This window comes from Ursus americanus, chromosome 18 (genome assembly GCF_024610735.1).
Source record: "Ursus americanus isolate L20-20 chromosome 18, mUrsAme1.1.p, whole genome shotgun sequence".
Taxonomy (NCBI): domain Eukaryota; kingdom Metazoa; phylum Chordata; class Mammalia; order Carnivora; family Ursidae; genus Ursus; species Ursus americanus.
The window spans coordinates 52642363-52655044 of record NC_142144.1 but is presented as its reverse complement, the minus strand read 5'-3'; the positions used below and the strand labels follow the sequence as shown (position 1 = coordinate 52655044).

The 12682-nt window shown below is 39.1% G+C and overlaps 1 pseudogene; it reads right to left on the bottom strand.

Annotated features, from left to right (window-relative positions):
- Window positions 1-5898: 5898 nt before the first annotated feature.
- LOC148108611 (eukaryotic translation initiation factor 3 subunit M pseudogene) lies at window positions 5899-6509 on the bottom strand (annotated as a pseudogene).
- Window positions 6510-12682: the final 6173 nt, after the last annotated feature.

Below are 12682 nucleotides of genomic sequence, written 5' to 3'. Positions count from 1 at the left end.
CAAGACTTTTGTAAAGGGCAAGTGCTGAATCGGTGAACTTTAACGATACACTGAGAAACTTTTGGGGGAGTATAGATTTGCAAAAAGCAAGAAGATGAAAGTGAAGTTTAGCTGACTGCACACAGTAAGATACTGTTTGGAATCAAACAACGACTGCAGATACAATTCTAGCAGTCCTCGCTGGTTAGCTAGCATAACCCCACGGGAGGAAGGGAAATAGAAGCCAGGGCACTCAGTGTTCTGAAATCTGGCCTTCTCTGGGGGGCGGGGGGCAGGGGCGGGGGTGTCATTAGACCATTTCACATCTCAAAGTCTTCATAGCAACAATTGCAATGATACTAAAGTTACACATCAAATTCTGTAAAACATTCCTTATTTTGTGCAACTATTACATGCCAAGAAAGGAAGAGTATGGCATTGTATGGTACCGGACCAGGAACATTCAATGCCTAGAGTAGGAAGTTTGTTTGAGACCAGAATACGGTCCTGAGCCAACACCATTTCGGTGATTCAATAGATGAACAGGAAAGAAATGTCATGGGGGTTAATTGAGTTTAACTTTAGAAGTTGAGAGAAAGCCCCCATTGGGCCCTTCGAAAGTCTTTAACATTTCTGGCCTTCATATTATTTTTTCAAGACTGCCAAGGCCAGAGATTTTCCCTGGGTATGAACTACCTGCCACCTCACAGATCTTATCTAGCAAGTACTTACAGTTTCTATGCCCACTGCCAGGCCATCTGATGAGGTCTACACAGAAGAAATATGAGTTATGATCTCTGTTCTCCATATAGCAGGGATTCTTGTTGGAAGCCTCAATATGAGGATTTAGGCAGGGCCACAGCCCATCTGTAAATGAGAAAAAGATACTCTCTCACCAGACATAGTCCTGGTTGCACAGTTTTCAAGTGGAGTGTGGGCTACATTTATATATATATATATATATATATATATATTTAAAGATTTTATTTATTTATTTGACAGAGATAGAGACAGCCAGAGAGAGAGGGAACACAAGCAGGGGGAGTGGGAGAGGAAGAAGCAGGATCCCAGCAGAAGAGCCTGATGTGGGGCTCGATCCCACAACGCCAGGATCACGCCCTGGGCCGAAGGCAGATGCTTAACCGCTGTGCTACCCAGGTGCCCCCACATTTATATTTTTGACCCATACATCTTTGTGTGCTTTGAATTCTATCATATTTTATGGATACGGAGCATGATATCTTTTTTTTTTAAATGATTTTTTATTATATTATGTTAGTCACCATACAGTACATCCCTGGTTTCCAATGTAAGGCTCGATGATTCATTAGTTGCGTATAACACCCAGTGTACTATGCAATACGTGCCCTCCTTACTACCCATCACCGGTCTATCCCATTCTCTCACCCCCCTCCCCTCTGAGGCCCTCAGTTTGTTTCTCATAGTCCATAGTCTCTCATGTTTCATTCCCCCTTCTATTTACCCGCCCTTTGTTTATCCCTTTCTTCCCCTACTGATCATCCTAGTTCTTATGTTCCATAGATGAGAGAAATCATATGATAGTTGTCTTTCTCTGCTTGACTTATTTCACTTAGCATAATCTCCTCCAGTGCCGTCCATGTTGCAGCAAATGTTGAGAACTCGTTCTTTCTGATAGCTGAGTAATATTCCATTGTATATATGGACCACAACTTCTTAATCCAGTCATCTGTTGAAGGGCATCTCGGCTCCTTCCATGATTTAGCTATTGTGGACAATGCTGCTATGAACATTGGGGTGCATATGGCCCTTCTCTTTACTACGTCTGTATCTTTGGGGTAAATACCCAGTAGTACAATGGCTGGATCATAGGGTAGCTCAATTTTTAACTTTTTAAGGGACCTCCACACTGTTTTCCAGAGTGGCTGTACCAACTTGCATTCCCACCAACAATGTAGGACGGAGCATGATATCTTAATGGAGTTGTGGGATACGTCTGTCAGAAATCTTAGTTTCATAAGGGCCCACAAAAACCTTTCTGGTAAATAAATCATCTTCAAGGAAGAGAAATTAGAAGCAGACCAGTTTAATCCAAGGGAAACACATCAGAGGAGAATAGTCTGAGAGGGTGCAAAGGCAGCATGGTGTCTGTCTCAGAGCTAGGCGACAGTGGGGAGTGTGTGGTGACTATAGGGCGGCTCGGCCAGTTTGATCCAGCAGCCCAAGAAGCTTCATTACAGACCAGCTGCAGAAGTTGGAGGCTTTGAGATGGACCCAGAATGGCTAAGTGACAACTTCTCCAGCATGAGATCTGCGAGGGAATGTGGGAAATGTCAGCTCTATCCATCAGCATACATGCGCTCTTTGGAGAATTCCAGAAATACCTGGACTCCTGAAAGATGTTTAAAAAAGGACCGGAGTCTTAAAACTGTGAGTGGAGGAAGAGTCATAGGAAGATTATTTGTTGCTGTGATTGTGATACTATTTTTCTCCCAATGCAGGGGTGAACCGGGCAGCACATACACACACAATGTTGCAATCCACTCCCGTGTAGCTTCTCCTTACCACAGGTAATGGAGCACAAGATGGGAGACGACTGCAAAGTGTGAGTCAACACCATTTGTGTATCTTCCACTTCAGTTGGCTTCACTTGTCGGGAATGATAGAATATAGAGGACGGCGAGCAACTTCCACAATTACTAATTGGAGGTTCCTGGCTAACGCTCTTCAATTCCTGTTTCAGCAAAGAGGTGAGGGGAGGGGAGGACAAAGTGAGGAGGAGAATGGTTGAGAGGGGACAAGAGGTGACTGTGTGTAGAGCATGAGTAGAAGGTGTGTGAAGGGGATTATATCCTAATTCAGGAACCAGGGCTCCTGGGTTCTCTGCCTCATTCCTCTCCAGCCTGCAAAGCAGGAGTGGGAAAATCATTTCCCTTCTCTGAGCTTTGATGTTCTCATCTGTAAAATGGATTGAACTGATTAGCTTTCAGAGTTCTTCCCTGAGTCTGATGCTCAACATTTGTCTCTGAAAACAATAATTGTTGAAAATGAAATTTTGCCTACCCACCCTGTGAATGGTTTGTGGCTTCTTTCAGTAGGATAGAACTACCACCAAAGTGTCACGTGAAAGGGTTAGCGTTCTGACTGGAGCCTTTTGGTCAGTGACTAATTCAAGCTGAGGCCTGCACGTACCCATACAGCAATGTTTCAGCACTGCTGAGTATCCCATGTTGTGCTGGGTCTCCTGCCCTTCCTTTGCTCTCCTGCTTCCTACATGTCAGTTTCCTACTTCCTTTTTGGTCACTGTGTAAGTGTGTAGGACTTTCAACCCTATCAGATTGGCTGGGCATTTAGGCTGTGTTTTTGCACGTCCTGCCAACATCAGCATGGTCATTTACCTCTGTTTATTTTCCCTTCCCAGACATCAGCTGTTGTCTGCATTCCAGCACCCCCGCAAAAGTACTATCTCCCCTAGCGAGGCTGCAATGCCTCTGATTGTTGCTAAGTTTGGTGGACCTGGGAGTCGGACCAGCAATCGCAGGCACCCATCAAACAGCAGCCCGTGACATTTGATTTCTCCAAATTTTCTGTATCTCTGCAACAGCAATTGGAATGACATTTTATTTATTAATTTTTAAAGATTTTATTTATTTATTTGAGAGAATGAGAGAGAGAGTGAGAGAGCACAAGCGGGGGTAGGGAGGGGCAGAAAGAGAGGGAGAAGCAGGCTCCCTGCTCAGCTGGGAGCCTCATGCTGGGCTTGATCCCAGGACCCCAGGATCATGACCTGAGCAGAAGCGGTTAACCAACTGACCAATCCTGGTGCGCCTCGAATGACATCTTAAATAAACAGTTTTATGAGAAAGAGAGGAAGTCAGGAGAGGGACAAAGAGAAGAGAGGAGAAGAGAGGAAGCTAAACTATCAGGGAAGGAACCCAGAGAAGAACAGACTCCTTTCCACACTTCCTTCCATCACACATATGAGAATTTTGCCTTTTTAGGATATATCAATCCACTTTTTGATCAAACTATAATTTCAACATTAAAAAATTAATTTTAGGGGTGCCTGGGTGGCTCAGTCAGTTAAGCGTCCTACTCTTGGTTTTGGCTTAGGTCATGATCTCAGGGTCGTGAGATCAAGCTCTGAGTGGGGCTCTGAACTCAGTGTGGAGTCCGCTTGAGATTCTCTCCCCTCTGCCCCTGCCCCTCCCCCAGCTCACATGCTCTCTCTCTCTCTAAAACAAACAAACAAACAAACAAACAAATAAATAAATAAATAAAATCTTAAAAAATTAATTGTAGATTGATTCTAATCTCTGATATTTTGACTACAGTTTGCAATCCATCAGGTTTGGCCTGACCTAAGGAATTTTAGGCCCTTTTCCAGAATCATCTGAGAGCAAGGTCCTGGTAATTTGTCACCCATGCTAAAGAATCTTCATGGGCTCCTTGACCCCAGTATACTTTTCTAGTTTTGAATCAAGCAGATTTTTTTTTGTCTGTTTCCAATGCTTTTCCACAGTAGCTAATATAGTTGAAAATATATGGTTTTCATATAGTTGAAAATAGTCTTACACATTTGAATTCACAAAAATACTAAAACTACTATTCCTATAGCTAGAATTTCAGATTAATTTCTTAATGAAGCTATGTTGAATTAAGTCCGCATACTTCTTAAACTAGGTACCTATCAAGTAAGTACCTGAAATCTTCCACAACTACTCTCACGCCCTCTGTATGAATGAATGAGATCACCTGTATCGTTCCCATTTGAACGTTGTTGCAGAAGAAATAGAGAAAGATTATGTGGTTTGAGGATCGATTGACCAACATCTATATCGATGACAGGAGGAAAAAAGTGATTAAGTGAAGGCAAAAGGATTTCTGTCTTACAATATTGAAAATATTAATGATGGGGAGGAAATAAAATACTGGGCCCAGCTTATAATTATTGTGGAATTTGCTTTCCCAGACATCTTTTGTATCATGATAATAAAAAACACATATAAAATTATGAGGAATGATTTAGAAGCGATTTGGCTCTCAATAAGGTTAGAGGGAGAAATTTAATTGGGTCGCTTATTATCAGATATCAAAATAAGCAATATAGGCCAGGAACAAATGGATGCTGCTGCTGATTTTCTGTGTTTATGGAAAATGATAGAAAGGGAAAGGAAAGATGAAACAAAAAATGTTAAGTGCCTACTATATGCCAGTCTTTTGCTTGGCAATGACCTCACTTAATCCTCATACCAACTTCCCTGAAGGAGTTGCTGGTATCCTCCTTTTACAGATGGGGAACCATAGGAGGTGGAAAGTAACTGGTCCAGAGTCCCACCGCCAGGATTTTAGCTGAGCTCTTTGTTCTTTCCACCTTGATCTCTTGCTTATTTGTGTTTTATCATTCAGTTCATTCCTTCTTGTTCCAGGGGAATTACACAGGATTTGGATCACCGCTATCTGTGCAATTCCATATTATATGTTAGTTACCATTTTGAAATAATTTTCACACTGAATATTGAACAACTCACCAGTTTCAAGATGGCATCTCCATTCTGCATGTATACGTATTATTTAAAATAAAGAATATCCTTTTTCATTTTGCCCAAAGCAAGGCTCAGTTTCTTCCCACTGAGTTCTGACCACCTGAATCTTCCTGCTCAGCTCTCTTTTTTCTTCAGTTTATAATGTTTTGCTATGATTTAGATTTTCTCCAAAAAGAACAAAATTTTTTTAAAGATATTATTTATTTATTCGACAGAGATAGAGACAGCCAGCGAGAGAGGGAACACAAGCAGGGGGAGTGGGAGAGGAAGAAGCAGGCTCATAGCGGAGGAGCCTGATGTGGGGCTCGATTCCGTAACGCCGGGATCACGCCCTGAGCCGAAGGCAGATGCTTAACTGCTGTGCCACCCAGGTGCCCCCAAAAAGAACAAAATTTTATACATAACATAAAAATTCAGAAAGACTCACAAGGCTGTTTTTCACTTTCTTCAAATTTTGTTTCCAGGCATTAAGTGTGTAGTACTGTTGTTGCCATTGCTGTTTTCCAAATGTCCGCCGTGTACTATGACTGACGACAAGACCGTTTTAGTTCTTCCTGCACCAATAACACATGCATCAACACCATTGGCTCCAATCTGAAGTTCTTGCTGCACTGTGTCAAAAGAAATTTCTTTATTTTTCACTGCCATTCCCATAAAAGTAAGCAGTCTCATTGTTGCCATATTCTGCTCATGTAATAGACCAAGCGAATCAATGAAGTCTTTGTTAGTCTGATGAAACTTGACATATGATACCAATTTAGCACTCACAAAAATGGTTAGAAGATCATGAATAAGTTCGCCCTCCAAAAATTTGACTGGTTTTAAAGGGACAAGATGGTCAAAAAGAAATACATTTAAATATTTCAATGCTCGTACAATACACCTGTGGGTATCAGCGCGGGCCTGGGAAGCGTTGTTCTCCATGTAACTTCCTAGCAATTCCACACATGAGTGTGACAGACGAATACTTACTGAAATACTTTTTTTGGAGAGCCAATGAACCATTCTTCTCTGACCATATATGTACTGTCATCATTGTTCAAGTCTGATTATTACCAAGTATGTTTTTGGAAACACATTATCTAGATGTTACAGAGCCTTTCCTAATTTAATTTATCGATGTCAAGGAATTGCGAAATTGTCATAGCAGCATTAATGTTGAATCAATTAAACACACAAAACAGGCTCTGGTGTCTCATGCTGCAAGCAAATCCACAGGGACAGAGCATTAAACTTCCAAAGGATGAGTAATCACTGTAAAGAACAGCATATACCTGTGTGAGATGCATATGAAAATATAGGACAATGGCTTTCTTATTAGCTGTGAAAAGTTAAAACAAGACACCAACCAGACAGCTCTCCTATTTCCCAGATGCCTTTCAGGACTGGTATCTCTCTATAGCCTCAAAATCAAAAGTCAGAGACAGAACAAATTACAATTATTACCACCGTAATCCTCCATCAAGAATCCTTTAGAATGATAACATTTCTTGTAACTGCTGGATTTCTGAGCCAGAGGTGACCAAAAGCTCATCTATTTTTTAGCATACCATGCAATCCTTTTACATATTAGAGAATATTTGGACAAAAATCAAGGAAATATACACATGAAATATTGATTCTTATTTCTGGTGAGTAATCAGGTTAACCCTATTGGTAGAATGAGGTTGAGATAATTAATAGGTAGATTTGCCAAAATGAGTAAATGAATCCATTACAATACATTATGTCACAATCCTATCTCTGCTACCATCATTTTAAAATAAAAATAACATTTAACAAGTTCTGTGCCCTGAAGTTGAAAATAGAATGTTATAGAGTTGTCATTATTCTTCTCTGGGAAGGATTGTGACTGATAAGATAACTATTGCCTAAACTATTTTAGTATGTGGAATTGGCACAGATAAATTCTCTGCTCTATGTACTAATTACAGTAATTTGATCATTATAATGATTATAATTTCATATTCACTTTATATGAGATAGTCTCTTAACACTGCCTGTCACATCATAGTAAATTTGCTTGTAAGATTCTTTTGGGGGGAAACTATTATATCTTATCAACAATGTCTTTAGTGGCTTAATTATGATATGCCTTCAGGATTTTTATAACACCTCTTGTAAAGCCTGTTTTCTGAATGAGAATGTTATATGTCTAAGAGCTGTGTCAAGATACTGTTTTAGTCAGTTGCATTTCTAATATATTTATAAGAAAAATTATTGAAAACAACCTGAAATTCCAACAAGGAGGTACTTATTAAATTAATAATGGCATATCCCTGTAATAGACTATCAGGTATTTACAAAAAGAATGAGGAAATGCTATGTACTGATTCAGACAGATTACCAAGGTATACTCTGGAATAGAAAGAGCAAGGTACAAAATAGTGAATATAGAATATATTTTTTATATAAAATAGGATATATAAATATATATATATAAAAGTCCATCTTTGTATTTTCCTGCGTTTTCAATCAAGGAAGACTCAGGTAGGACACATAGGAAAGTAATACAAGTGGTTTCCTGAGGGGGAAGGGAGGGTGTGATAGCTAGATGAGTGGAAGATGGGGCTGAAGACATACTTTCACTGTATTCCTTCCCTTAGAATCTCTGTTGGTGGCTCCTGGGGCCATGAAATTTTTTTATATTCACTCAGCACTACATCAAACTTTCTTTCATTTCTTTTGGATTTGGAGTCATACCTATGAAAGCCTTTACCTGTTGTCATTTTATCACTTATACAACTTCTTGCAATTAAATACTTGATCCATTTGTAATTTACTATGGTGCATATTATGGGAAAAAATAGTTATCACAGCTGTCTCAGCATTATTTACAAAGAGACTAATATTTCCCTATTGACAGGACATGTTCCCTTGTTCACATGTAAAATTCCCTCAGTATTCTTGACCTTTCTATTCCATTACATCGGTTTGTCTATGTATATGCCCCCATGATTTAGTTACTTTGACTCTCTGTCTCAAAATTCATTGGTCTGGTTTCCCCTCATTGTTCTCTTTCAGGGGTTTTCTGGCTATTTTAAACATTTTTAAGGTAAGTCTTTCATAAAATCAGATGGTCTAATTGAAAAATGTTGGTATTGTGCTAAATTTATCCGTTAACTTAAGGAGAATTGATAACCTTCTGATGTTGAATAGTTTTCCATTTGGTTCTCTTGAACTTTTCAAATGTATAATCATATTACTTGCAAATAGTGATAATTCTACCTTCTCCTTCCCATTTTTCTTGCCTCTAATTTCTTTTCCTCATCTAATTATAATGATTAGTTAAATACACTCCTAAAAACTCTGCAAAGACTCACCAAAGGAACAGCTATAGCAACAGAATCTGGGTGAAATTCTTAACCCATTTATACAAGGCATTGTTTTGAATAACTGTTTTGGCTATATCAACATGACCTGTTAGTTAGATATTTTTATTGATGTCTTATTTCTAAGAAATGATAAATGACTTCACTTATTATTAAAACCATCTTCAGTATATTAAACAGGAGCTTTCCTTAAGGGCTAGTTTACAAATAGTCATGATTCATCTGACATACTGTAAGGAAATATACATAGACAAAAGAGAGATTTTAGCAATTGACTGGTTAATCTATCTTTTCCCCCAAGCCAGGTATATTGGAAATGATTGAAGTAAGATGTGTGGTTTACATCCTACTCCCCAACCCCTGTACGTTTGAATTCAACTTTCATATTTGAACACAGTCATGTCGAGTTTAGGAATGATCTTCCTTAACTATGGTAGCAAGACTGATTGTCTGGTGTGTTGCATGATGATATGTATATTTTATATTTAAATCTAAAACTCCAGTAGTCAATTTAGGGCTGAATTTGGTCCAATATGAAGCAAAAGATACTTGACAACTAAATGGAAAAGATATCAACCAAACTAAAATTTGCTCAATTTAGAGATTTTTCATTCAAGAAGTGAAGCTTTAGTAAATACTTTTGAAAATCCAGGGGCTAGAATTGCCAGTTGCAAGACTGGATTTCCACAATCAAAATTTACACATTTTCTTACTGACACAAACCTTTAGCATATTTGCTAAATGAAAGAGTTCATTATGAAAGGAAGGAACATCCATGCAAAGTAAAGGGAATGACCTTAAAGACTACCAGAGGTAAACGGGACACTGTGTAGCATTGATACAAACAAATTAAACGCACACACACACACACACGCACACACACACACACACACACACACACGCACACACACCTCAAGAGAACCTCCTTACAAATCAGCAGTTACTTGATTCACGAATCAAGTGTCCCCTCAGCTTCCAGGGGCCACAAAGGCCCATGCTCTGGTTTGAGGAACCCTTGGTTTCTAAAGGAATTAATCTGCTTTGTACCTCTCAAAGATCCTTTCTGGGCCAAATAAAGATCAGTAAACCTTCCAGAAAACAAGAAAGCAAGCTCAAGATAAGACTTCCCAGTTTTGTGTTCTAACAGGCTAGTCCAATTACCTGTGTAGTGTAGCTTGAGCAAAGAGAAGTGGCCATCTGGGAAGGCTCATGCAAGTTGACTCCTTATTCTAATTGCCACGTTTGCTAAGCTAACACTAACTTACAGGTCTACAGGAAGCAGGCGGGACAGAGCATCCACTCAATCATGGAAATCCACCAGCATATGTCACTACAGCTCACTAGGGTGGGTGTATCTTACTCCCTACGTCTACTGACTTGTAACACGGAGGCCATCTCTCCGTATCAGAGAGTTTACATTTTGACCTAGACTTCCAATGATGAATAGCGGGTGATTTCTACCAGGTGAAAATCTTATTTATCTATCCTAGGCCGAGGGTAAAAAATCCTGAACGAGAGCCAAAAGACACACGAACTAGATTATATCTACTCAGAAGAATTTGTAAATCAAGTGACTGCTGATTTGCAAGGAGGTTCTGGATGTGTGTGTGTGTGTTGTGTTTCACTTGTGTGTATCAATGCCGTACAGTGCCAGGTTTTGTAAATTACCAGATATAGAGTCATAACCTATTGAAAAGACTAAATATTGGCTTGGAGGCATTGGCTGAACTTTACCATTTTTCTTTTTATAATTAGATTTTTTAAAACTTAGCCCCACATGCCACTACTTTTAGCACGAGGCAGCAGGGTCTAGTTAAGTTATGCTATATGCTTTTCAGTTAAACCATAACTTTCACATGTGCATTTTGTTGTGCTCACTCAACATTAAATAAATGGATAACACCTGAATAAATTCAGCGCCCCAGAGTACACCAATTCTTGGAACTAATTTACCAGTGAGAGGTTTCTCATTTTAGTTTAATCAAGAGTGTTACCGAATTGATGTAAAGCAGTAGCTACTTACGTGCAATCTCTACAAACAGGTAATAGTAAAATATATAACAGTATTTATGACTGGTTGACCCATTTCTCAACCCGTTTAAATCTGGAAAGATATGTAATAAATTTGAGTCCGGTTTATGTACTTGGACTATTCATATATACAGTAAAGCTCTTTCATAAAGCTTCTTATCAGGGGAAATGTCTTAGAAAGGAAATGGAAAATTATGGGCATGGAGATAGTACATAAGATTTTCAGCCTCCCATTTTACCATTATAACTCCTTATTTGTATTAAAAAACACAGCTACTGACAATGACACTGTACATGCATGTAAAGTGTCAAGGAGGCATATATCCTCAGCAGTTCCTGGAACACTAAGAACTCCGTGGCCTTTCCCTACTGTTGATGTCATTTTTCTTGTAGCTGTTTCTTGGTAAAGCTGAGTGGCAATGACAATAAATATGACATTCCTCATTTTTGAAAGCTTTCACACTTGATTAGGTATCTAGTGTGGGGACTCGTGCACAGAAAGCATTGAGTGAATATTGCTTAATGATGATCACTTCCTGCCAAATAAAATTAAACATTCTGCATGATGTAGATGCTGATAAATTGATAAAGAGACTGTGTAATTCTGTGAAAGATCTAGATCTTTCAACTGCAGTCTTGTCTTGTAGGATTCTTGATAAAAATGAAAATACCTAGCTCATACCTAAGACCCTGTGATTTAGAACCTCTGAGTATAGGAATTTTCTTTTTTTTTTTTTTAAAGATTTTATTTATTTAGTTGACAGAGATAGAGACAGCCAGCGAGAGAGGGAACACAAGCAGGGGGAGTAGGAGAGGAAGAAGCAGGCTTCCAGCGGAGGAGCCTGATGTGGGGCTCGATCCCATAACGCTGGGATCATGCCCTGAGCCGAAGGCAGACGCTTAACGACTGCGCCACCCAGGCACCCCAGGGATTTTCATTTTTAACAGTTTTTCTGGTGATACTCCTGTACAACAAAATTTGACAACCACTAACCATTAAATCTTGGATTCTTAAAAGAATATTTCTAATTACGTACATGTGCATTTTCCTCTAGACCACTAGAAATGAAATCTACAGAGAAGATGATTTTCAATATTAGATTCTGAATTCTTTATTTAAGTGGTCAAAATAATGCTGAGTGTATAAAGTCTTAAGCTATGCCTGTAAAATTCTTAAAAACCCAGCAGAAAATTAAACTACTCTCAAAGGCAAATATCTGGCTTTTGAGGAAGATCTGGGGTTTTTTAACTATTCATTTTTTATTGGTAAGTTTCATTGTAAGTGAACAAGGAAAAGTCTTTGAGTCAGTTCGCTACTGGAGAGGTCAGGAAGAAAAGACAACAGTATACAGAGCACAACTTTTTACTTCTTTACCATGAGCGGCGGGAGCGTGTGGAAGGTGTATGTATCTGCAAACATTTTAGAATTAAGTGTAACATGAAAAATCATAACATTTCTTCTCAAATATAAAAAACAAAGGCAAAGCCCCAATAGGAAGGTGGGGGATGGAAGTGTTCCCAACATAGGAGGAACGATTGGCCACACCTAGAATTCACTTCACACCAAGAAGGAATGAATATATTGCAATGCCTCCAAGAGAGAAAGCAGAGCTTATGTAAACAATTTTGAAATACGGATGCTTTGTCTGATAAGGATGAGCTTTGGTCCCAGTATAGGTGAGGGTTGAGGACACAGGCAGGGGGATGAAAATGGTAAAGTTAGATCTAAACTGGTAACTATGCTCCAATGCTTAAAGAGATAGCATAAGAAAAGGGATTAACTGTATACATGGTTTGAAAATAAAACCTGAAGAC